Raw genomic sequence first — 25,311 nt, forward strand, 5'->3', positions numbered from 1 at the left:
GGAAAGCAGCTGACTCAAAAGAGGCAAAGCAAAAGTCAAGTTCCGGGTCTGTTCTAAAGGCAGGAAAGGGGGCCTATGGGTGGCTAGGGCCGTTGGTCTGAAGCAGAAGGCTGGAGCAGGCAGTCCCAAGAGGTGGGAGTGTATTGCAGCCAAAAGTGAGTTAACCACAGCTACGGGATGTGCAAAGTACCCAGTTGGTGCACCAGTCTGGAGCTTTGATGGTACCCACTCCTCTATGGCAGTGGCTTCCTCAAAGACAGTCAGTCAGCAAGCCTTCATCTATCCAAGGCCAATCCTTGCAGACTAGTTGGTAGCAGCTAAGCCACAATTTAAAAACTACAGAATGCCGGGCATGGTGGCATTCACCTTTAATCCCAGCACTCAGGAGTCAGAGGCAGGCAGATCACTGTGAGTTTGAGACTAGCTTGGTCTACAAACCAAGTCTAGGATAGCCAAGGCTACACAGGAAAACCCTGTCTCAAAAAACAAAACAAAAAACAAAAAAAAAACAAAAACAAAAACAAAAACAAAACTACAGAGGTACCAAAGGACCAAAAGGCGCTTTTGAAATATGGCTCTGTGGCTCTCAAGTTCACTTTTCTACTATACTATACTACTACTACTAATAGTAGTAGTAATAGTAATAATAATATATTTTATTCATTGGAGGGTGGCATGTGCCACAGTGTGCATGTGGAGGCCAAAGGATAATTGCAGGAATTGGTTCTCTCCTTTTGCCATGTGGGCCCTGGGGTTTGAACTCAGACCTTCAGGCTTTTTAACAGATGCCTCTACTCACTGAGACATCTCTATTGACCAGGTTCACTTTCTTACCAGTCTATCCCTGGCTGTGGCTACACAGGCACAGGTACCAGAACGCCTGTGTCAAATCCTGAAGGCCCTACTTCCTAGATGTGACTTCAAGGAAGCCCCGGAGTCTCAGGGTTTTGTTTTGGTTTTGTTTTTTTTTTTTTTTTTTTTTTTTTTTTTTAAATCTGTGAATAGGGACAGATACAGCATCCACTTGTACAGTGACAGCTACATAAAAGAGAGCCAATGCTGAAAACAGGTTAAGGTACCTCAGGCATGCAGAATGAGGATGTAACCATTACCCAGGGACTCTGGGGACATGGCTCATTTGCCTCTCAAGCACAAAGCCCTGAGTCTCACCCCCAACATCATTAGGTAAGCAGGCAAGTGTTAACCATTCAGTATTGTATTAGTATTGTTTGTTATCCATTATAAAGATTCTTGTAGCCTGAGGTGGGTTTTTATATCACACTGAAAGGGGACACATAAAGTGTCAGAAGATATGCACACACAAGCCTTTTTTTTTTTTTTTTTTTTTTTTTTTTTTCCGGTCTTTTTTGTTCTGTTTTGTTTGGGGGCAGGGGTTGTTGTTGTCTGGCTAGCTGGTTGGTTGTCCTGGCTGTCCTGAAACTCACTCTGTAAAGAAGGCTGGCCTCAAACTCAGAGATCCACCTGCCTCTGCCTCCAGAGTGCTGGGATAAAAGGTGTGCGCTTTTCTAAATTGAGAAAGGATTTAAATGAATGGACCTGTACTTTATGTTTCTGAAATGTGAAAATATGTGGAGCTGACACATTCCATTAGCCATTCTATGACCAATCCGTACCCAACTTCATGGGTAACAGCTGCTGCAGCGCCCCGAAACCCACACACCATGAGAGCTCCTCCACAAAGCGTGAAGGATTCCTCACCACAGGGTAAAGCGGGAAGCAGGGTTTATATACACATGCACACACACCAACACAACAGAAGCTGATAGCCCTGACGCTGACTCTGAGGAGATCCAGGGCAACACAACGTGTGTGGAGAAGCCAGAGAAAGTTGTTGGTTCCTGACTGGAAAGTGTGGAAACCCCTGATCTAGGCTTATGAAGCAGATGTACCGCACAGTGACAGGCAGTTTCTTTGAATCGGGGTGAACACCTGGGACTGGCTTTCTCTATGTGTCGAATCCCCACATAAGAGGCAAGAGTCACTAAATAATGGGGACAACCAGAGTCCCTTGCTCTCTGTCACCTCTGTTGTCCTGAGGCTAGCTGTTCAGACCCAAGGAAACCCCCAAACAAGCCTTTAAGTCTCTCAGATGCTGCTGCTGCCTCTGTTCTGCATCTGCCCTGGCAGGTGGCGTCCCTAGAGAATGTGGCCTGATTTCCTAGCTCTTCGGTTCTGGCCCACTGAGAGCAGATTCCCTCTCTGAATTCAGCCCAGGTAGGGAGCAATTCACACAAATGCATATTTAAAAGCTGGACCAGATTCTTATTTGGAGAGCAAGGAATTAACAGGACTCAAGCAGGGACTCTGAGCCGCCTGCCGCACTGATCCTTCCTGAAAATACGTCTTGATAAAATATGCAACGATAATAATGAAAAGCCCCTTCGGGGGCCCAGGAGAAAAGAGAAACTCAAATCTATGTCAAAGAAGGCATGTGAATGGGAGGAAAGTTATCATGCATAGCCTCCTCCCCTCCCCCCAAAAAAAACCCTCTAAAGGGTAAACATTAAAGAAATGTCTGCCAAGATGCATCTCCATCAGTGAAAAGGCAAGAGCCCAGGCTGTTGCTACCCCTGTTGCTACCCCTGGAGCCCATTCTCAACTGAAGGGTAAAGGAAACCTGCACCACACAAAGTGACTGTCCCACAGGGCTCGCCGAGTGGCAGACACAGCTCCAGTGGCCACACCTGGCTCTAGACACTTGAACCTTGGCTGCCTGGCTCTCTCGAAGAACTGCAGTCTAGTTTTTCTGGACTTTGACTCACTTAGATGCACATCTGACAGCCACAGGTGACTTGCAGCTACCATATTCCAGTCACTCGATAAAGTCACAACCCTGATTGACCAGTATCTTCCACTTTTTAAAAGTAAAAGGTGTTCAGCCAGATGTGGAGGTGCACACCTTTAAGTCCAGCCCTGGGGGTGTGTGTGTGGAGTGGGAGGCAAAGGCAGGTGGGTCTCTGAGTTCAAGGCCAGCCTGGTCGACAGAGAGAGAGAGAGAGACAGACAGACAGACAGACAGACAGACAGACACAGAGAGAGAGACAGAGACAGAGACAAAGAGAAGAGAGGTGGGGGGGGGGGGAGAAAGAGAGACAGAGACAGAGATGTGCCAAAGGATGCTCCTCAAGGTCAGAGGACAATTTCAAGAGTCGGTTCTCTCCTGCCACCCTGAGCTCCTGGGAATGAATCCATGTCACCAGACCTTAGGGACATGCACCTTTACCTGCTGAGCCATTTTGTTGGCCCTTGTTTTAGATTTTGAGTCAGGAGCTCCTTCTTTTCTATAGCTCAGGCTGGCCTTGAACTCTTCGTGCCTACAGCTCCTGAAGGCTAAGATTACAGGTATGTGTCACCACACCTAGCTCCAAAGTCAGTACTTCTCTGCAAGCCCCAACTGTGCCAAAGCTCTATGCCCGTAAAACAAAAGTTCATAAAACACTAAAGGAAGTGACTCCGGTGTGACATTTCCTGTCATTTTGTTCTGACTACCCCAGTGACACTTCTTCTACAGTATGTCTTCGTGTACTGTGAACTGTGCTTCCAGAAGATTCTGTGCTCACTAACTCTGAGTGCCACAGAGTCTCTCCCCAGGAGGTTTCAGAAACTGGAAGGTAAACCCAGGGAAGGTAAACTTGAGGGTCTGCTGAGCTTCCCCCTTCCTCCAGGCTGAAAAGCGAACGGCACCAGCACTCGCCCCGCCCTGAGGATGACTCAGATGGCATGTGTAACGGGACAAGCAGCACCTAACAACTAGGGTAGCACCTAATAATTTGTTAATGACAACGGCAAAATCTGTTACAGAATAGAATGGCTGTTGAGACAATGAAGTTGCTCTAGGTCCAAATGCTTGATACCATCCCCCTCCCCAGGGTGAGAACCATATGGTGACAGTTGGGAATGTGACATCTCATCACCCACTGTCAAGATGTTTGCAACACACATGTTTTCTGTAGTTCCATAAACCACAGAGCCCCAGACCCTCTCCAGTATCTCAAGACTGGACATGGGTCATCTGTCCCCTGAGAAACCTGGTCAATACTGGGACACCCTGACAGACCTCTGTCTGCATTTCAACCTCTGTTCCACAGGACAGCCACACTTTGTGTCTCCTGGATCACCGTAGGTCAGCCCCTGCTTCAGGTCCCACACAGAGGGACAGAGGTAGATGGAAGGACCTCTGGGAGGTCACTCCCCTTTTCTCAGTAATAAGATGGGGATTTCTCACAAAAAAAAAAAAAAAGGGCAAAAGTTCTCAGCAAAATTGCTCCACCCTTACCCATGCCAGCTCTGCCCTTGTTCCCAAGAAAATGCAGGCAGCTGCCCACTCTGGTGAAATCCAAAGGTTATTTCCACCACATCAGCCCATCCCATATCCCAGAATCCCCCAGGAGTTTCTAGGCAGAAGTTCAGTGGGAGTCTGTGGAACTTGGGGTTGTTTTTCTCTTTCATAGAAAGAACTCAGTCAATCTTTCACAATCTAGGGCCTTTTCCCCTCTGGAAATCCCTTCTGTGAGGATCTCTAAAGATGTAGCATTCATCTTATCATTTGCAATAATTGAAGTCTAAACCCACTTAAGAACTGGGATGAGGTGGCTCAGAGAGTTAAGTGTTTACTGGGCAAGAGTGAGGACCTCAGTTCAGATCCCCAGGACCCACCAAAGCTGGATGCGTCTATAATCGTAGGGTGAGACACAAGGTAGAGGCAGGAGACCCAAAGGCCAGCTGGTATATGCAGCTGTAACTAAGGGACCATGTGCCTCAAATAGGCAGATGCTGCATACAGACCCCCAGGCCTATCCTCTCACCTCCCATACACATCTGTGGCATGTACACACACACACACACACACACACACACACACACACACACACACACACACATCATACCCAACACACATATGCCCCATCTCTCACATATACACACACCAATAAATAAAATTAAGTGAAAAAACATTAAGTGAAAGACTGAGGGCCTGCGCCTTATAGTCCCTTCTCCCTTTAAACACACGCCTATGGATGCCCCAGTTGGTCCAGTTGGTCCCAGGAGGACACAGTCCTCTAACCCCGGGAGAACATTCTAACCAACCTGGCTTAGAGATAGGAGAGTGGGCTGTGACTTGATCTCCAGAACTGCATGTTTGTATTCTTCAAGGAGTGTAAAGTGGAATATATATATATATTGGGGATTTAGCTCAGTGGTAGAGCGCTTGCCTGGCAAGTGCAAGGCCCTGGGTTCGGTCCTCAGCTCTGGAAAAAAAAGGGGGGGGCTAGCAATTTCTTCTGTACACTACACATACCTCCTCTGGGACATGGGTATTTATTCATAAGAGTGGGAACTAAGTCCCTAGGAATTTGTGTACAAATGCACAAATACTAATAGTAGTGTTTTTCACCAAAAAACAAACAAACAAAAACAATTAACAACAACAACAACAAAAAGGCCTGTATACGACCTACATACCCAGGAACAGAGGGATGTACAAACCATGGCATACACACACCTCCCAAACATAACTAATACATAACAAATGTAACAAAATGCAATTACTGAAGGAAAAGGAAACTTTGTATAGAACTGTAGAATTCTGTATATATGACATTCAAAAACAGGCTAACCTAACCTATGGTAAAACAGAGCAGTGGTTGCCACTGGGGAGGTAGGAACTGGAACTGACTGGCAGGGGGCCATGAAGAAACCCACACTGATGGTATAGTATCTGTCCTGGTAAGGACTGGGTTGCACAATGCAAGCATATGTCAAAGCAATGTGCACATGTATGTCACTGTTATGTGTGTGTTACCTTATGTACACATAGTACAAGTGACTGTACTAATACTGTAACTTATTTTAAAGTACATAAATCAACACACTGGATAGATGACAGCTAGGTGTGCAAAAAAGTCAATACAGCAAAATGTTAGAAAAATTTAAGTATGGGTCTTTGTTTTCGTAGCTCAGGCTAGCCTCTAACTCAAATTTCTCCAGCCTCCTCAACCTTCTGAATTCTGAGATTACAGGAATATGCCACTGTGTCCAGCTAGGTATTTGTATGGTCCTTATTGCAACTTTACTGTCATTTGTTTGTTTGTTTGTTTTTCATGGGAGCTGGGTGTGGTGGTGGTGGTACATACCATAATCCCAGCACTTGAAAAGAGGACTGCTGAAAGTTTGAGGCCAGCCTGGTCTACACAGTGAGAGATCTAGACCAACCAGGGAGTCCCTGTCCCAACAGCAGCAGCAGCAGCAGCAGCAGCAGCAGCAGCAGATGGTGATACAGAAGAATCAGTGTGCCTGCTCCTTAGCCTACCAAGTTAACATCTGGTGAGGCAGCCAGGGCCACCGGGCCATGGGACCACACAGCACGGAGGAACAGAACTCCCACTACTCAGCCCACTTCCCTAACAGACAAAGCGATAACTGAAATGAAGCCCAAATTTTCTGTTCCAGAGGGAGAAAATTCACTGACTTGTATCCTCCAAGTCATTCTAGTTCAACTCCTGTACCAAATCTATCAGCTGGCTGCACAATGCACTTCATTTGCCCCTTGTCCATGATGAAAACAACAATGACAACAACAACAACAACAAAAGACAAAAACGAACCGATGTCCTGCCCCACAAAAGCAGGCACAGGGGAGGCTGCAAGCTGTAATCCCTCAGGTCCCATGGTTACACTGACTCACTGGAGTTAGAGCACCACACAGGGGCTTGTTGCTTAACCCCTGAGGGTGGGTGGCTAGTGACATGTGGTGTCACTTGAACTTCCTCAGAATTCAGCTGCTCAGAAGGTACAAATTAGGAATCCTGGCAGCCAGGGATACGCTGGGTTCAGTGGCCCTACCCATGGGCTTGTAGGCCACTCACATTACACCCGGGCTTCCTTCCTGGAAAAGGCTTATCCTGAGATGACTCTCCGTGGTAGCTGTTGAAAGACACCTGTTCTGACCTCACGCCTGCCTTCTGAAAACAGCTGTATGGACAAGGGTCTGCTGCTGGGCAGCTGGGCAGCTACTCACACTTAAAAAAAGAAAAAAGAAAAAGAAGAAGAAATAGTTTTTGTTTGTAAGCTCCTAAAACAAACTCACTGACACCAACCACCGCCCACAGGGGGCAGCTGAGAGCCAGCAGCCAAGAGGCAGCAGGGAGCACGCGCCGGGCTAACCCTGCCCTCGGTGAGATTCTGGCTTCCAAAGATAACGGTGTGTTGTGGAGCGGACCTGGCGCACTTGCCAGACAGTCAGGCAGCCTTAAACACACACTACCTTCTCCTCGCCCAGACCCCAATGCCCATCCTGGCGTGTCCCGTGCCTTGGAAAGTGTCAAGACAAGGAAAGAAAAATCCCTTTCAGAGGGGAAAAAAACCCGTTTCTGGTGCCTGTGACTCGGCTCCCGGAATTTCCACCGAGTCTCAGAGCGTGGCCATCTGCTCTCAGGAGTCGCACACCTCCGCCCTGGGTGGAGCCCAGATCTCCGGGCGCACGTGGGCAATGGCAACTCGGATCTGCTCCAGGCCGAGTACCCATTACAGCCGCAGATCCTGTCCCACCTGTAGCCTCTGAGCTTCTTGGTGTCCTTCCAGTAGACCCTCCGCCTATGAAGCTCATGACCCCCAGCAGGCGACCTGACCCTTTCACCCCAACGCGCTCCCGTGGTCTGTTTTTTTTTGGGGGGGGGGTGCTCTTTTTTTCTCTTCATCCGGAAAAAAAAGTTGGCCCAGAATCTGGCGTCCCATCTATCGGTCCCCATCCCCATGCGACCTGAACCAGGGGGCTCGCCTGGCCGCTCCGGAACCCCGAGGTGGCACGAGGAGCCCTCGTCTGCTCACTGGGATCCCAGGCCCGGAGGCCAGCAACCGAGGCCTCTGCGCGCCACCTTGCCGGCCGCCACACGCCCACCTACCTTAGAGGACCAGTACGGCGGCGGCGCGGGCTCCCGTAGACAGCGTGCTGCGTCCCGGGATGAAAGTTTGTGCCATGCAGAGCAGGGCGGCGCGTGGACGACGCGTCCCCGGGGGTGGGGGCAGAGCGCGGGGCGCGGCCGCTCGTGTGTCGTCGGTCCCTCAGGCGCCGGTTGCGCGGGTTACCTCCCCGGAGCCAGTGGCCGCCGCGCTCCCGCTCGCTGCGCCCTGCGCCCTGCGCGCTCCGACTCCAGCCCCGCCGCCCCCACCCCACCCCGCGCTGCAGCCGCCGCCGCCGCCTCGCGTCCGCCCGCTACACACTTCCTCTTCCTCTGAACTCATGTGCAAAATATGCTGCGCTGCATCTTCTTGGGGAAAGCCGAGCGGACCCTGGCAGCCCGCCGCGAGAGACCGGTGGGCCCCGTGCGCCGCCAGCACCACGCAACCTCGACCCTCCCCCCAACTTCCCTCCCCCAGTCCGGGACTCCGAGACCTGCTTAGCAGAGCGCCAAGATGCCTGCCAAAGTAATAGGCAGGCAAAGGCCATCAACATGCTGATGGCTAAAGTGGGGAGGAGAGCTGGAAAGAGGTCGGTCTTGACCCATTCCACAGGTGGGAACGTCCCCAAACAGGATGTGCTGCAGGGTTTCTCTCTTGGCAAGCAGTACTTGGGGAGAAATGGTGCCACTGGCCTCAGCCTTTCTTTCCCCGCCTTATCCAGGTGTCCAAAGGTTTGAGACCTTGATGGGATTGAGTCACGTTAGCCTAGGTATTAAGAGTTCCCTAAGGAGAAAATTCCATGAATCAGTTCCCTAGGACAGGGCTGATTTACCAAATGGAGGTGTGAAATAGTGTCTCATTGAAGCCAGGAAAACAGAATTACCCTGCAGGGCTTGAGAGCAGAAACCCTAGAGACAAATGGTCAGGATGGATTCCTGCCTTCTGTCCTTAGTCCCCTGTGACTGGAGTGACTTTGGGCTTTATTCATTTGCCAAGCAGTACTTCCTCGTGCATTATTAAATGTAAAAGGCTTGAACGCATTCTATAACTCTGCTATTATCGTTATTATCATCATTACCATAAGGGGCCGGGATCTAATTGATTATCCTGTTCTGGTTGGGCAGAGAAGAGTCCTTAGGCATTGGAGCCACACGGCACAGGGCTGGCTGATGTAGGCCCTGTGTTTTAATGAGGTCCGTCTGGTGCTAATAATAACACCCGCCAGGAGGGAGGAAGCACTGTCTTGTTTGCGGGGCTCCTCTTGTGAGAGCTACTCCAGGATTTTCTCCCCTGGACTCCCCACCACCATTCCACCCTGATTTGTCCTCTTTTCCCCCCTTTGCCTCTCCACTCACTGCTTCCTGACACCACTTCCCCCTCATCTTCCATTTTCCCATCCCCAATTCACACCTCCAGCTTGCCCCACTGGGAGAAAATAAGAAGCCAGGACAAGGGTCCAGGGCTCCCCTTGTTTATGAAATCAAAGCAAGCGAGGGGTCTTTTTGCTGAAGATCCTTGCCTGAGACCTGGAAATCTGCACCCTGAGCTCCCCTCACTCGCCTCTAGAGCCTTTGATGGTCACTACATAAACAGCACCTGCCTGTGGTCAAAACAAAATCACAGGGCAAAGGGGAAGGAGCCAGAGAGGAGAGAGATTATTTTTAAGCAAATTCTTTCCACTTACAAGTGTTTTGTATGTAATTTTACTTTTTTTTTTAAGTGTGTGATTCGGGTCTTGGGTTTTTTTTTGGGAGGAGGGGGGTGTTTGTTTTTTTTGTAAACACCAGCTCCGTACTATGAATATTGTCCTTAGGATCAACGCCGTGTGTTTAAATGTCTTGAATGAATTTTCCCCTGCCTGGGTCTTCATTTTTTAGTTCTTAGTCTTGTCGTTTCCATACGTCCCGATGCTTCCAGCCTGATACGCGGTGTGTGACAAACATGTATGTAATGAGCTCATGAGTTGTTAACCCCCAGTTGCAAATGTGTGGCCTACATTCAACAATCACCCAGAACATTCTGATTTTCTTTCCCCTGTGATAAGCAGGCAAGCCTCGGGTTCACCTATGTTGTCTGGACCGCTGTGGGCCGCATGGTTAGGGGAAACAGCGCGAGCAGCTGGGCCTTACCTCTAACTGACCTCATCTACCCAGGCTCAACCCCGGAGATGCTGGAACTGTATCCTGGTGGGTTACCTTGGCAACCTCACAGTGTCGTCTGTTAGAATGTCCTAGGGCGGCAGCTTTTAATTCTATCACAGCAGTCTCTTCGGGGGGCTGTGTAATAGTGCTGTTTTTCTTCTGCTCACACTTCCTTCCCCTATGATTTCACACTAAGTACTTGTGAAGGGAGCTGAACACGAGGAAAGCCAAGCTATTACTGCACAACAGGTCACAGATGCTCCCAGGACTGGGATCCTGCCTGTTGGAAGCTGATAAAATACAGGCCTGAGTTAATGGGGAAGCTGGTTCTCCCCACACCCTGTGGGGACAGGAGGAGTCAGCCCAGCCTAGACAAGTGTAGGAAGGCCTCTCTGTGTAAAGCCGGCTGAGATCAAGGGAAGGAGTGTCCCAGCCGGAGCAGTTTTGTCCTGGCCTGGATAGAACCCTCCTCTGGAGATAATCCAGGTACAGGTACCTGCAGCTGCCCCCCTCGCTCTGCTGATACTCATGAAGAAGTACCCCAAGACAGTCTCCTCTCCTGCCCACCTTTCCCCCACACAACCCCAAAACCACAGTGCCACCAGAGTTAGGCCCACCCTGCTCTTAACTTGGTTCTGGCTAACTCCACTTCCCGTGTCTCTGCAGACAGAAGTTAACAACTTGGGCCAGAAGGTAGGCCTGGCAAAGGCCTGGGACATGAAGGACAGCTGCCTCAGTTGTTTATTCCTAAGACCAGGAAAGCCATAGCTTATGTCCACCTTGTGAACGGCATTCAGGGTCAGCAGAAGAGAGCAGTTGTCTATGATCTTGTAAGATAATCATCATTATAGTGACTGCTGGAGGTAGCTTTGCAGCCATGGTGAGGTCACCTTTGACAGGTGCTCCATAGTCCATGGTTATGGGATGGTGGCTGCAAGCATGGTGGCTGTGGTTCCCGCCACAGATAAAGTGGTAGAGGTCCCAGGGCTGTAGTTCCTGACAGTCCTTGCCCTTTGTTCCTTGTAATGGAGTGACTGTGGCAAACTGGTTCCTCCTGGCCACACAGGAACAGAACCAGTGTGACAAGCCTCTGAGTCTGTCTTGGGGGGTGTGAGAGTATGGCTTGGGTGGGAGCAAGGAGCTTGTGTTTTTGCATATGTATTGATATGCATAGGCCAGCAACTTCTGTCCAAAGTAGTCAAACTAATATTTTTGAAAATGCCATCCACGGGAGTCACCAACTGGAGGAAATGTTGGGTCAGAGCCAAATACTCCATTCATTCCCAATACAAAAGAAAAATGACTGTTATTCTTCCCTGAGCCAGCTCCTTGTTTTATCTCCGAATTCCCAGCCAGTGCGGACCCACAGTTCAAGAGGACAGGGGCCCTCCTGTGGCTGAGACAGAATTTACTCTCTAGAGAAAAGAGCCATTAGTCTGTATCTCAGGAACAGCAGGAAACACTCTGCCCTCTAGGCCTTGTTTCTGTCACAGCCTGAGGGACTGCCTGGCTCTGTCAGTACCATCCACATCCCAGAGATGGGGACAGAGCATCCCATCCCTTCAGGGGCTAGTCTGTTAGTGAGACATGTTTGTTGCTTTACATTAGTGAATGAATTATATTGCCAGAGGTTGTGTGTGTGTGTGTGTGTGTGTGTGTGTGTGTGTGTGTGTGTGTGTGTGTATGTGTGTATTCATTCCAATGTACATGTGTGTGCTATAAGGAGAGAGAAGCATCACTGGTGCCTGTACCCATTCCTTCTCTCATCACTGGCATAAAATGCTTGAGGGGTGGCAGCTTACAGGGAGGAGGGTTTATTTAGACCAATGTTTTGGTCCTTTGAGGTGGGGAAACCATGCTGAAGGGAGTTTGCTCACATCTGTGGCTGACAGGAAACAGAGAGAAGGCCTGAAGCAGGAGCTGATTTACAGACTTCAAGGCCCACCACACACCCCACTTTGTCCTCCAGGCCCCACCCCTGAAGTTTCATAGTCCCCCCAACACCAAAAACCACTATCAGCTGGAGACCAAAAAGTATGAGTCTGTGGTGGGCATTTCACTCTGAACCATAACAGTTGGTAGATGTTAAATTATTTGTACCTAGTAATTGGTATGATTTTTCCTTTTATCACCTCTCCATCCCCACTGTAGTTTTGTCTATACTGTGTTAGCTTTCTTACAATCCATTTAGATACAAAGAAAAAAATCATAGTTTTTACAATAAAGCACACAATAACAGCAACAACAAAAATCTTAGTTTTTGAGTTTCCAAAGACAAGGACTAAACATAAAATGAAAAGGTTGGAAAAAAAAAAAATAGGAAATCAAAGAGAACCGTCATTCACTGTCTTATCTCCTTTCCTTACTAGTGTTACTACCTAGGGGTCTGAATCAGGCTTGTTTTCTCTGCCAGCTAAAGAATTAAAAGGCAAGAAAAATCTGAGGACAAACGGTAGCAGCGGGGAAAATCTCAGACGCAGCAGACAGAAGCAACCAACCGGCGAGGAAAGACATTTATAAAGAGTGAGGAAACACACACTGAGAGGCACACAGAAGGACTCTTGCAGGAGGGTGGAGCCTGCCTTTCCTGGAAGGCTGGCTTTCAAGGATGTTTTGAGAGGGTCCTTCCTTCCCTAAGCTAGGGTTGGCCAGTTTGCACAAAGACAGGGAAACTGATAGGCCCACAACATTCCTGGTCCTGGCCTTGAACTTGTCAGTACAGACCTGCCGCCGTACTAACAGGAGAAAAAGCCCAGGAGGCCCCTGTCTCAACCTGCCAGGCCTTTGTCTCTAGCCCGAAGGGTAAGAGAGCAGACAGCCCAGCTACTGCCCATGGTTATCCAGCTGTGGGCTATCTCCCCTGCTCTGCCTGTCTATCAGGGATCTGTCTAAAATCTAGTCTCTCGCTATCACTATCCTGTCCATGCACACTCGCGTCTTCCATGAGCCTCAGAGGAGAAAGGGGAACTAGGCGAGGAAAGGGGGTTGTGGACAGCTTCAGGACCAGCCAGAGGCAGGATGTACAGTGCAAAGCCTGCTGACCAGTCCTTGGGAACTCTCAGGGACTTGCTGCTCTGCTCTCAGCGCCCACCAAGGACCTGTTCAGCCGAGAGGCCTGGCCAAGCATTCTTTACTCCCCAGTGGCACTGGCAGTGAACTCCTATCAGCACCAATGACAGCAGCCTGGAAAGCATCCAGACGCCAACGGCCACAACAGAATCAGCCTCTGCAGCTTCACTCTTCCTGCTTCCGTAAAACCTGTCTTAGGGTTTGTGTTGCTGTGATGAGAGCCATGACCAGAAGCAACTGGGGGACGAAAGGGTTTGTTTCAGCTTGTCCATCATGGAGGGAAGTCTGGAAAGGAAGCCAAGGCACGGACCTGGTGAGGGGAGCCCATGCATAAGTCAAGGAGGAGTGCTGCTTGGCGTGGCTTGCTCAGCCTGCCTTCTTATACAACTCAGAGCCTCTGGTGCCGAAGCAACAGCTGGGAGCTTGCATCTTGACCCACAAGCACAAAGCAGAAAAAGCTAACTGGGGATGGCATGGGCTTTTGAAACCTCAAAGTCTTTCCCCTGCGACACACCTCCTCTGGCAAGGCCACACCTCCTGATCCTTTCCCAACACCTGAGGGGGGAGGTGGGGGGATGGGGCATGGGGGAATGGGGGGATGGGGGGGAGTGGCATGAGGGGTGTATTCTCATTCAAACCATCACAACAGATGTATCCAGGTTCCTGTCAAGAAAAAAAGTTGTCAAGTTGGCGAAAGCCGACTGTGATGGGAGAAGGAAGAGGTTGTGTTTGTGTGTTTGAGTCTGTAAACACCGACAGCAACAATAGGGAAAGCTTGGTGGCAAGAAAAGCACGTTACAAATGGCCACACTGTTTCCCAAGTCAGGAAGTAGAAAGGGAGGAATGGCTGCAGTTAGCTTTCTCCTTTTTCTCCTTGTGTGCATTTCCAGGCTGCCAGCCCATGGAGTGTGTCTTGCCCTCCTCAGCTAAGCCTCTTGGCAAACATTGGGAGGTGTGTCTCCTAGGTGCTTCCAAGGCTAGTCAAGGTGCAATGAAATGAACTGTCACGGTCTTCACTGAGCTTGTGCTGGCAGAAGACCTTGAAATAGAGGGTAAGTTGTGATCTAAGCACAGGAGTGGGCAGACTCCAGGGTAGGAACGTTAGTCCCGTCTCTGTCCACGGATCTTCACCTGGAAGCCATCATGGACCAGCTCAGAGTCCCTGTGACAGGGCAGCAGTATAGCCATCATGTTTCTGCTTGTCCCCTTCTGGCCCATGGCAACTGATTGTCTACGCTCCTGTGGTTGCGAGAGGCCTTGGTGAATCATGAGCACAGGTGGAATTAGTATTAAGACACAACCGGGCTTCTCTCAAGCCGGAAGCAAGGTCACTGGCTGCTGGTCAGTCCAGGGTCCCTGACTGACTGAGGTGCTGAGCCCTTGACTGACCTGTACTCATTACGCAACACGGCTAAGGCTTGGCTTGTTCTAAAGACAGAAACGACATGGTGTTGGTTTCTGCAACATAGCCTTGCCTGTCCTGCCAAAACCTGCACAGCTTAGAGACTGACCAAACTGGGGCAATGGAGCACGAAGAAATGACAGACACAGACACAGAAAAGTGAGCTCAGGTGGGCTGTGCACTGCAATGGAGACTCACCAGCTGCAGCCTAGAAATGGAGAGCATTTGTTATAGACAGCGCCAATAAGGAGAGGGTTTCTGTTAGCTGATCTCTGTAGCAGGTCTCTGTAGGAGAGCCAGCTCAGTCCTGGGTTGCAGTCATCCAGGAAGAGGAAGCTCAGGTTGATAGTTTCTGCACACACAGGTCCTAGCTAAAGGTCAGCCCTCTGCCACATCCACACTCAGATCAGGGGAAGGCTTTGTCATTCCCATGGGTCTGAGGCATTGGGGTCCTTCATGGCCATGGTCACATGTCAACCGTACTCATCCACTCAGGACTTCATCTTCTCCCCACACGGTCCTGCCTGACACATGCAGCTAGAACTCATCACGTGATACAGTGAGCTAGTTTCATTACCAGGTGCTATGGTCAAATATCCTGAGAAAAAACCACCTGAAGGGGAAAGGATTTGTTTTAGCTTATGGTGTCAGAGAGATAGAGTCCACCACGAAGAGAAAGAAAAGGCAACAGGCTGGAAAGGCATGGTAGCATGCTAGCAGAAGGAAGCTGGCTGAACATACTGCACGCATACTCAGGAAGTTGGGGGTAGGGAGCACTGCACAGAGAGAGACACAGATACCAGCAACTGGGCCAAGGCTAGGAAACCTCAAAGCCCAGCTACAGTGACTCCAGCAAGGCTCCAACTTCAGAAGGTCCCATACGGATGTCACCAGCAGGGCACACAGGCACCTGCGGGAGACAGTTCATCGTCAGACCACAAAAGGCATCATGAACATCCATGAGGGCTGAAAAGCCTACAACAGAGATCTCAGAAGAGCAGCGCCACATGAACCTGGGATCTACATGATCCTCGGGGGTCCCAGAACCTGAAACACAGTAAAAAAACAAACCAAAAACAAAACAACAACAACAAAAAAAAAAAAACGCCAGTCACTTGCCCATTTATCAAAGGTCCACTGAGGGGTTCCCTGGGCCAGTGTGATGTTAAGATCAGCAATGACCAACAGGTACTGTTCCCGAGCTCAGACAGCTGTCATTTAGACACATTTCATGGTTGTCTGCTCACTACAAATCAAGTGTGGCCTAGAGACATCGCGAGGCTCACCCAAAGTGACACAGTTAATAAATTGTCAACTGGGACCGAGGCCCAAGCTTGCTTTCTTCTCCAGAGCTACGTTAAGGTACCAGAACCCGGGTAGCTACCACTTTAAAGAACAGGTGGCATTTCACTGCAGACTGGCTTGCCTCCTTCCTTAATGCTTTCGTTCCATGATTAGTACCCAGAACAAGGCCTGGCGATAACAAGCGTTCTCTAAACATTTGCTGAGTGAATATGCAAGCACAATGAGAAGACTCGGCTGCAACTATTGACTGGAACAGCAGAGGAACTCAAACTAATTCATTCTAAGCCATTACTCCAGTGCTGTGGGCCTAACTCACGGAGCACCCTGCACAGCGTGCACGAGACCCTGGGTTGCATCCCCGGAACAGAAATAACTAAATATAACTTGTGTTGTCTATTCCAAACAACTTTTGAAATATTAATTGCTACTGGGCAATCAGTATTTCCAATTATTACCTGTTAGCCTCCTTTCCCCCCTTCCCAGCTAAAACTATTTGGCATCTGCATCTCGGGAGTTATTTTTCTTAGTGAGAAGGCCAAGAAAAATTTTGGAGGTCTCAAAAGCTTGGATCCCCAAGTTTCAAATACCACCAAGACTGCAATGACACATTCCAGACTACAGGGAGGGGGAAAAGAATAGAAGGAAGCAGGCATAACAGTGCATGAGCCCCTGGTGAAAGTTAGCCAACACTGTCCCAGTGGTTTACCCAAAAGGCAGATCTGGCACCGTGTTGTATTCCTGTAATCCCAGCACCCAAGAGGCTGAAGCAGGAGAATTGCCAGTTCCAGCCCATCTGTCTGGGCTACATAGCAAGACTCTTTCCATCTACTCCTCCCTCCCTCTCCTTGACCCCTCTTTCTCTGCAGAAAATGTTTCTGTCACCCAGGCCTGACTCAGTTCTAAGGACCATGGAAACAGCCCATAATGTGCTATGCAGAGGCTGGATGCACAGCAAAGCTTGGAAAACAGAGGCATCAGTAGCAGCACAGCCTAGTTGTTTTTGCTTTTGTTCTGAATGAGCCTTCTTAGAGCCCCATGGGGCAGAAGCACACACAGCCTTCTAGCTGACGAGTCAAGATAGAGAGTTCTGATAGAGCCAGGTGGCTGAGGCAAGTGGACCAAGAAAGTCCAAGTTCCCTAAACTGCGGCACCATGGAAGATAGACACACACACACACACACACACACACACACACACACACACACACACACATATACACACACACATACATACACACACACACACCAAGCAACTGAAGGGAGCACAGAGGTGGCAGAATACTGTGAACAGCCCCACAAAGATTCTCTGCATCTTTGAAAGTACCATCACCACAAGATGCTGCTATTTCCTGCAAGCAGCAGGTGCATCAGCTGAGACCTGACTCAGCAAAAGTTGGAGATGGACTGTGGACAGAATACAGCAAACTACAGGACAAAGCACCAGCAAGTAACCAAGAGACAAGAGCTCCTCAGCCACCCTCAGATGAGGGACAGCCACTCTTGTCCATTCCTTGGCCCAGAACTTAGCACAGTGACAGTGCACTGAGCCAGGAATGGAAGGAAGAAAGCTGTCACGTTGGCCCTGAAACTATGAGAACATGTCACCCTTAGCTCAGCACCTGTGTGCTAAAGAGAACTGAGCAAGTGTGTTGGGTTAGACAGTTGTAAGTTGACTTGGATAAGGAGCAGATGTAAGCACCTCCTCCCAGACCTCCTGGTAGGACCTAGGGACTCCATCCAGAATCTTCCTTGAGCTCTGACCTGTGAACAGAAGCCCTCCCTGCCTCCAGCAACTCAGAGGCAGGGACTATTCACCTCGGGCTCTCTGTTAATCAAGATCTGGCCACAGGGGGTTCCAATTAGCCCTTTCTCTATAAACCAAATGAACAAATGAAGGAACAAACAAAGAAGGAATAGGAAAACAAATATGCAGAAGAGTAACACTCACACGAGAGCCCAGGCCCTTCTTCTAGGTACAGTGATTCTCAGAAAGCCTTCTGTGTCTCCTCCCGACTCCTTCACCCAGCCCTCTGCAGGGGGATGGCAGGTGTGACCATCATGGCTGCCAGCCCACCTTCCTCCCTCTATCATCTCGCTGGCTTTCGGGTCAACTGAATTAGGGATCTTGGAACAAAGCACACTGTCAAACACCACCAAGACCCTTTCTCTCATCTAGGCTTGCATATGGAGGCAGGCTGACGGGCCTGGGAGTCAGGGAACACACAGGAACAACTTCTTCCAGACCTAAAATCCCGGTTTTGGCACCCAGCCTCAGCTGAGAAATAGCTGGATGGTAATGGGCCAGCATCACATGTCTGCCTCCTCCAGCCATTGGCACCAAGCTTTGCCTACTGCTCTTATCAAGGAACTAACAATATTTTATAAGTGTTAGCAGTTCTGGGGGGGCAGGGGTGGGGAGAATAGGTGACTAAGGGCCATAGGACAGGGCCTCTGTGGTCAAGACATAACAAGGCAAGGCTTACTCTCACCTCCCCTTCTCTCTCGAGGTCATCAGAGTTAACTGTCTTAAGGAGAGAGTCTTTAAGTTCAATGCCCTGATATCCCCATGTCCTCTCTCTCAAACCAGTTCAGGACAGTCATCCTAATGCAAGGAACACAGAGGCCAGAGGCCCTGGGCTGCATATGCTATCAGTGCCAGCTCAGACTGCCTAAAAAAATAAACAAATATAAGTTTCACTGTAGATTTAAGAGTGGGTCAGCCAGGGTTCCGTGAATACCAGGAAGGGCTCTGGTCACCCCAACGTGTATTGATAAATACAGATGCCCTCTTACCCCTCCAGCCCCGTGGCTCAGAGAGTTTATGGGGATACTGAGCAGTCTTGAGCAGCAAGGCTGATGGTTTAGGACACCTTGTCTTGCCTTAAGTGCTTTTCCTGAAGCGCCTCTGTTGTCCCAACAGGAAGCAGAATTTAACTTCCTGCTCCTTAATCTGAGCAGCACATGACACCTCTGTGACCAACACAATGTGACCTGAGGTAAAGCTCTGTGCAGTCCACCTATGACAGGCTTTGCCATGGTAGGGACAGCTGCCTCCATCCACCATGTCTTGAGAAGACCCAAGAGACCAGCACCCCACACCCCTCTGAGCTGAAGAGCCTGAGGACCTTATGAAGACAGGGAAAAGATCAGAAAACCCCAGCCCTGCTCACTGACTCGCAATGTAACGAGCCAGCTGGCCTTCCCCAAATCCTGGCCCACAGAGACTGCGAGCAATAATAATATGAATATCGTCTCTCAATTCCACTGTTCTGCGGTGACTGGTTAGACAGCAGTTGTGAACTCAAACCAATGGCTGGGAGGTACAAAAACTACCAGGGGACTGAGTGAGAAGATGGCTCAGGCAGGGAAGTGTTTGCCTTGACTTGCAAACATGAGGACCTTTGCTGAATCCCCCGAAGCCACATTACAAGCCAGATGTTGTGGTGTGTGCTTGTAATCTCAGTGCTAGGGGGGATGGAAACAGACAGGTATCTGGGCCCCGATGGCAGGCAGCCTAGCCTAAGTTGTGACAGCAAGGCCCTAGTGAGGTGATCTATTTCAGACAACCAAGTGGACAGCGCTTGAGGAACAACCGAAGCTAACTTGTGACCTCCACACTGTTTGAATGTGTACGCCTCCTCTCCCTGCCACACTTTTGCTGTTGTTTCATCTTTCAGAGTTGTTGGTTTTTTTAAATACTTTTTTATTTCCAACATAATATTTTTATTGATTATTTGGGAAGTTCACATAATGCACCCCATCACATTAATTTCTCAGTCCTTTCAGGTTCACCCCTCACCGCAATTGTGACCTCCCTCACCACAAAAAAGAAGAAAATGAAAAAAAATCCAGTTTGTATTGCCCAGATAGTCACTGAAGCATGGTCAAACTGCCAGTGACCTGCCCCTTACAGAAAACCGAGTCCCTCCCCAACTGTACACTGCCCCGCCCTGCCCAAACTACCTCACCCCCTGCCAGAAGCCATCCAATGTGGAGAGCTACACTTCAGCATCCTTATCACAATTTTAAGAGTTCTCTTTGATGGCTTCCTGTCTAGACTGTTACTTTTGGGGGGAGCTTGGGATGTTGGGAAGTGGAGGTGGGGTTGTCACAGAAGCCTTCTATGACTCTCTTTCTCAACTGTGAGTCTGCAGTCATCTGCCCTTTACAGTCAGTGGGAGCACAGATCACGGACATCCACATGGCCTCCAGCGTCGGCACACCCTTGGAGCTCAGCACAGTCTCTGGTGGCAGGACAGACTATGGACATCAACACAGCCCTCTGCCCCAGCACCAACATGACAACTGGTGGCAGCATGGCCCAAGACCATCAACACAGCTTCAAGCAGCAGCACAGACCACAGACACTAACATGGCCTCCTGCAGGAGGAGACTACAGACAACCACTTGGCCTATGTCGGCAGCATAAGCTTAGACATCAACATGGCCTCCAGCATCAGCCCAGGCCACGTGAACCTTGGGTTTCAACAAGGCCTGGGACCATAGCACAGACCATGGAGGTCCGACCAGGAGAATGAACTGTCTTTCATCCTGCTCGGAACCAGGGTGCGATTGGACAGTGTGTTCAGGGGCTGAGCGTTGGCAAGCTCTAGGCTGTTGCACACCACCCTGCCCTTCCCTGCATCCTTCTCTCACACCTGTCACCGCCTTTGATTCTCTAGTTCCGCCTCTCTCCAATGTTCCTCCATCTCTCTTGGCTCTCTATCTCATAGTCATTTGTCATGGTGGTATTAGAAACAGCAGTGTGTTACACAGCATCTTTTTTCCCCCCAAATAGTTTTACATGCAAATATTCATTGCAACAAGTTATTGGTTGGCTTTAAATTTTGGGGTTTCTGACACACCCTAAATACTGGACCATCCCTGAGACTTGTCTCACATATTCTGCTGCTGCCCAGAGTCAGGGTGACCTTGCTGCTGGGCAGGGCATCCATGGGCAGGTTCTCCACAAGCTCCAGGCTGCTGCCCAGTTCCCCACCCTCATGAGGCTCCCCTTGCTCAACCTTTGTGCTTGTAGGCTGTAGGCAGCATCACTGCCTCTCCCATGGCTCTCTTTCTCCCAGCAGGGCAACCAGCACAGGCTGCAGCCACAGTAGCTCCATGCTGGGAGCTGGCCGGTGGCCATAGGACCAGCCCTATTCAGAAAAGACATTTGGCTTGGCAGGACCGGCTCTTCCAATGCATTCCAGCAGCTCATAGATGGGTAACCTAAAGCCCCGGATCTGGGCCCAGAGGGCAGCTGTGTTGGTCATCCCAGGTCTCTTCTGGGCTATGTAGGCTCTCATGGGCCTCTTCTGGGCTATGTAGGCGCTCATGGGCCTCTTCCAGGCTTGTTTTTGTTTTTTAAGAGAGGGTCTCACTATGCAGCCCTGGCTGTCCTGGAAGTCACTATGCAGACCAGGCTGGCCTCAAACTCACAGAGATCTCCCTGTCTCTACCTTCCCAGTACTGGAATAAAAGATATATACCACCATGCTAAGCTCATATCACCTCCTCTTCTTCCTCCTCCTCCTCTTCTTCTTCCTCCCCCCACCTCCTCCTCTCTGGATCTTAAGTAGATTGTTAGTCTGTTACACCAGACCTAATGCTCAAGGTCACCCTCAGTACTAGGACAGAACACCACACCAACTGCAGCTTTCTCTCCCTCCTGACCATGCCTCCTGTGGCTCTCTCATATCCCCTGGCCTCCCCTCCCCCCATCGTCCAACACCAGCAAGCATCCCCCACACTTCCACACCCCAACAGCCTCACCCTGTTAAAACACCAGCCAAGCAGACTAATAAAACAGGCAACACTTGGCCAACAGACTCTCTGGAAATCCAAAGAGAAAACCAAGGAACAAAATCCCACCTAACCAAGACAAACCAAAAACCAGTGCCTAGATATATAGTCACCCAAACCCAGGTGCCTGGACAGCAGCATAAGAACACAATCAACAACAGCCAAGGCAATACGTCATGGCCAGAGCCCAGCTATCCTACCACAGCAGGTCCTGGTTATTTCAGCACAACAGAAGCACAAGAAAACAACCTTAAAACCAACTATATGAAGATGATAGAGGTTCTTCAAGAGGAAATGAATAAATACCTTAAGGAAATCCAGGAAGACACAAACAGTGGAGGAAACAAATAAGCCCCTTAAAGAAAGCCAAGGAGAAAAAAAAAACCCAAAAGAAACTAATAAAACTGTTTGGGACATGAAAATAAAAATAGAAGCACTGAAGAAAGTACAAACTGAGGGAAACCTGGCAGTGAAAATTTTAGGAATGCAAACAGAAGCTACAGAGGCAAACTTCACCAACAGAATTCAAGAGATGGAAGATAGAATCTCAGGCACTGAAAGTACAATAGAAAAAAATAGATACGTTGGTCAAAGAAAATGTTAAATCTAAAAGTTTCTGGCACAAAAAGTCCATGAAATCTGAGGCAGATAGAATCTCAGGCACTGAAAGTACAATAGAAAAAAATAGATACGTTGGTCAAAGAAAATGTTAAATCTAAAAGTTTCTGGCACAAAAAGTCCATGAAATCTGAGGCACTATGAAAAGACCAAACCTACAAATAACAGGAATAAAGGAAGGAGAATACCAGGTCAGTGGCCCAGACAATATTTTCAACAAAATCATAGAAGAAAAATATCCTAACCTAATGAAGGAGATGCATATAAAATGTACATAAAACATCCAGAATACCAACTAGGTTGAACCAGAAAAGAAAGATCTACCAGCACACAATAATAATTAAAACACTAAACACACAGAATAAAGAAAGAATATTAAAAACTGCAAAGGAAAAAGACCAGGTAATATATAAAGGCAGACCTATTAAAATTATACCTGACCTCACAATGAAGACTATGAAAGCCAGAAAGGCTTGGCTAAATGTGCTGCAGGCTCTAAGAGACCACAGATGTCAGCTCATATTACTGTATCCAGCAAAACTTTCAGTCATTATAAATGGAGAAAATAAGATATTCCATGATAAAGTCAAATTTAACTCCTACATAAGGTGCTAGAAGGAAAAAATATAAACCAAAGAGGTTAACTACACAAGTGAAAAGACAGGAAATAAATAATCTCACATCAGCAAAATGAAAAGAAAGGACACACACACACACACACACACACACACACACACACACACACACGCCTCACCACTACCACCACCACCAAAATAACAGGAATTAACAATCATTGTTCATTGACATCTCTCAATATCAATGCCTCATTTTCCCAACAAAACAACAGATTAAAACAGGACTCATTCTTTCGCATACAAAAAAAAAAAAAACAAAAAAAAAAAAAACCCACCTCGATGTCAAAATAGACATTGCCATAGGGTAAAGGGTTGGAAAAAATATCCTAAGCCAACAGACCTAAGAAGCAAACTGGTGGAGCCACTGTAATATCTAACAAAATGGACTTCAAACCATAATTAATCAAATTAGAAAGGGAAGGATATTACATTTACATATTCATCAAGGGAAAACCCACCAAGACGACATTTCAATTCTTAACATCTATGCCCCAAACACAAGGGTAGCCACAATTGTAAAAGAAACACCGCTACAGCTTAAATCACACATTGACACCACGCACTGACAGTAAGAGACATCAATATCCCACTCTCACCAACGGACAGGTCATCCAGAGAAAAATTAAACAGAAAAATGCTGGAGCTAACTAACATTATCAACCAAATGAACCTCATTCCAGCCAAACACAGAGAATATGCGTAACTGAACTTTATCCAAAACTGACCACATACTTGGGCAAAAAGTCTCAATAGAAAAAAGAAAATTGAAGTAACCCCTATCAGACCACCTCAGATACAAGCTAGATTTCAACAACAACAGAAAGCTCACAGGCTCACAGAAACTCAACAACTCTCAGTGAAACCTGGGTCCAGACAGAAACAAAGAAGTAACTTGAAGGTTCCCTAGCATTCAATGAAAATTAGTATAGCCATAAGATACCGAAGCTTGTGGGACATAAAGAAAGTGGTTCCAAGAGGCAAATTCATAGCACTAAGTCACTACATTTAAAAAGATGAGACCCCACACTAGCAACTTAGCAGCACATTGTAAAGCTCTAGAACAAAAAGAAGCTCACTCAAGAGAAGTAAACAGCAAAAAAATTATCAAACTGAGGGCTGAAATTAATAAAATAGACACAAAGAATCAATGAAACAAAGAGTTAGTTCTTTAAGAAAGTCAACAATATACGTAAACCCTTATCCAAACTAACTAAAATACAAAGAAAATATCTAGGTTAATAAAATACTTAGAAATAAGAAAGGGGACATAACAATAGACACTGTGGAAATCCAAAGAATCATGAATGTTGGGTTCAGTGAGGAAGCCAAGAAAAGTCACTTCAGATGCAGAAACTTAAAATGAAAGTTTTATTTTCTGAGCTCAGGGAGGCAGCCAATTCAGGATCTGAACCATGTCCTTGAGGGGAAGTTGTGTTTCATATGTAAAGGGTAAAAACCACAATTAGCTCATACGGGGGAGTGGGAGTATAGTGGAACAGGGTGGTCAGCTGTGACTCAAGTTATACTCAAGTTATTTGGCTAACGAGAACTTTGAAAATGTGCCCGGCACTTGGGGGCAGCTGGGCTTGTGGTTAGGGAACTTTTGCTGATTAATAAGGCCATAGGGCATGCTGATCATAAACATGGTCAGTGGTCAACCTGACCTTGTATGGAGATTCCTGTGTATCAGCAATAAGCTGAGATGACGTGGCTCGTGGGCCTGAAATAAAAATATCTATAGTTATGCTACCCAAAAGGAGCAGGCCTCAACAATGAAGACACATTTTAAAAACCTGTACTCCACAAAATTGGAAAATCTAAACAAAATGGACAATTTTCGTGATAGATACCACTTATCAAAGTTAAATAAAGATCGTGTAAACAATCTAAATAGACCTATAACACCTAAGGAAATAGAAGCAGTTATTAAAATTCTCCTGACCAAAATAAAAAAAAAAGCCCAGGGCTAGACAGTTTTAGTGCAGAATTCTACCAGACTTGGAAAGAAGAGTTAACACTAATACTCCTCAAATTATTCCACAAAATAGAAACAGAAGGAACAGCTCCCATTTCATTTTATGAGGCCATGGTTTCTCTGATCTCAAACCACATAAAGACTCAGCAAAGAAATAAAATTACAGACCTATTTCCCTTATGAACATAGATGCAAAAATGTTGAATGAAATACTTGCAAACTGAATCCAAGAACACATCAGAAAGACCATCCACCATGATCAAGCAGACTTCTTCCAGGGATGCAGGGATAATTCAACATACAAAAATCCATTAATGTAATCCACCATATAAATAAACTGAAAGAAAAAAATAACACATGATCACCTCATTAGATGGCTTTTTAAAAAATCCGGTACCCCTTCATGATAAAAGTCCTGGAAAGATTAGGGATACCATAGACATAGTCA

At 47.9% G+C, this 25,311-nt stretch overlaps 1 protein-coding gene across 1 annotated transcript in view; it reads right to left on the reverse strand.

The window, feature by feature from the left end:
- The window catches only part of Rftn1 (raftlin, lipid raft linker 1), a 197,230-nt gene extending 179,278 nt beyond the window's left edge, over positions 1 to 17,952 (reverse strand). Inside the window, exon 1 of the mRNA XM_051153046.1 lies at positions 17,782 to 17,952. The gene's annotated coding sequence lies outside the window, so the exon portion shown is untranslated. The remainder of the gene's footprint in view (positions 1 to 17,781) is intronic.
- Between the last annotated feature and the right edge of the window lie 7,359 nt (positions 17,953 to 25,311).

The sequence above is a fragment of the Acomys russatus genome, chromosome 11 (assembly GCF_903995435.1).
Source record: "Acomys russatus chromosome 11, mAcoRus1.1, whole genome shotgun sequence".
Lineage (NCBI taxonomy): Eukaryota > Metazoa > Chordata > Mammalia > Rodentia > Muridae > Acomys > Acomys russatus.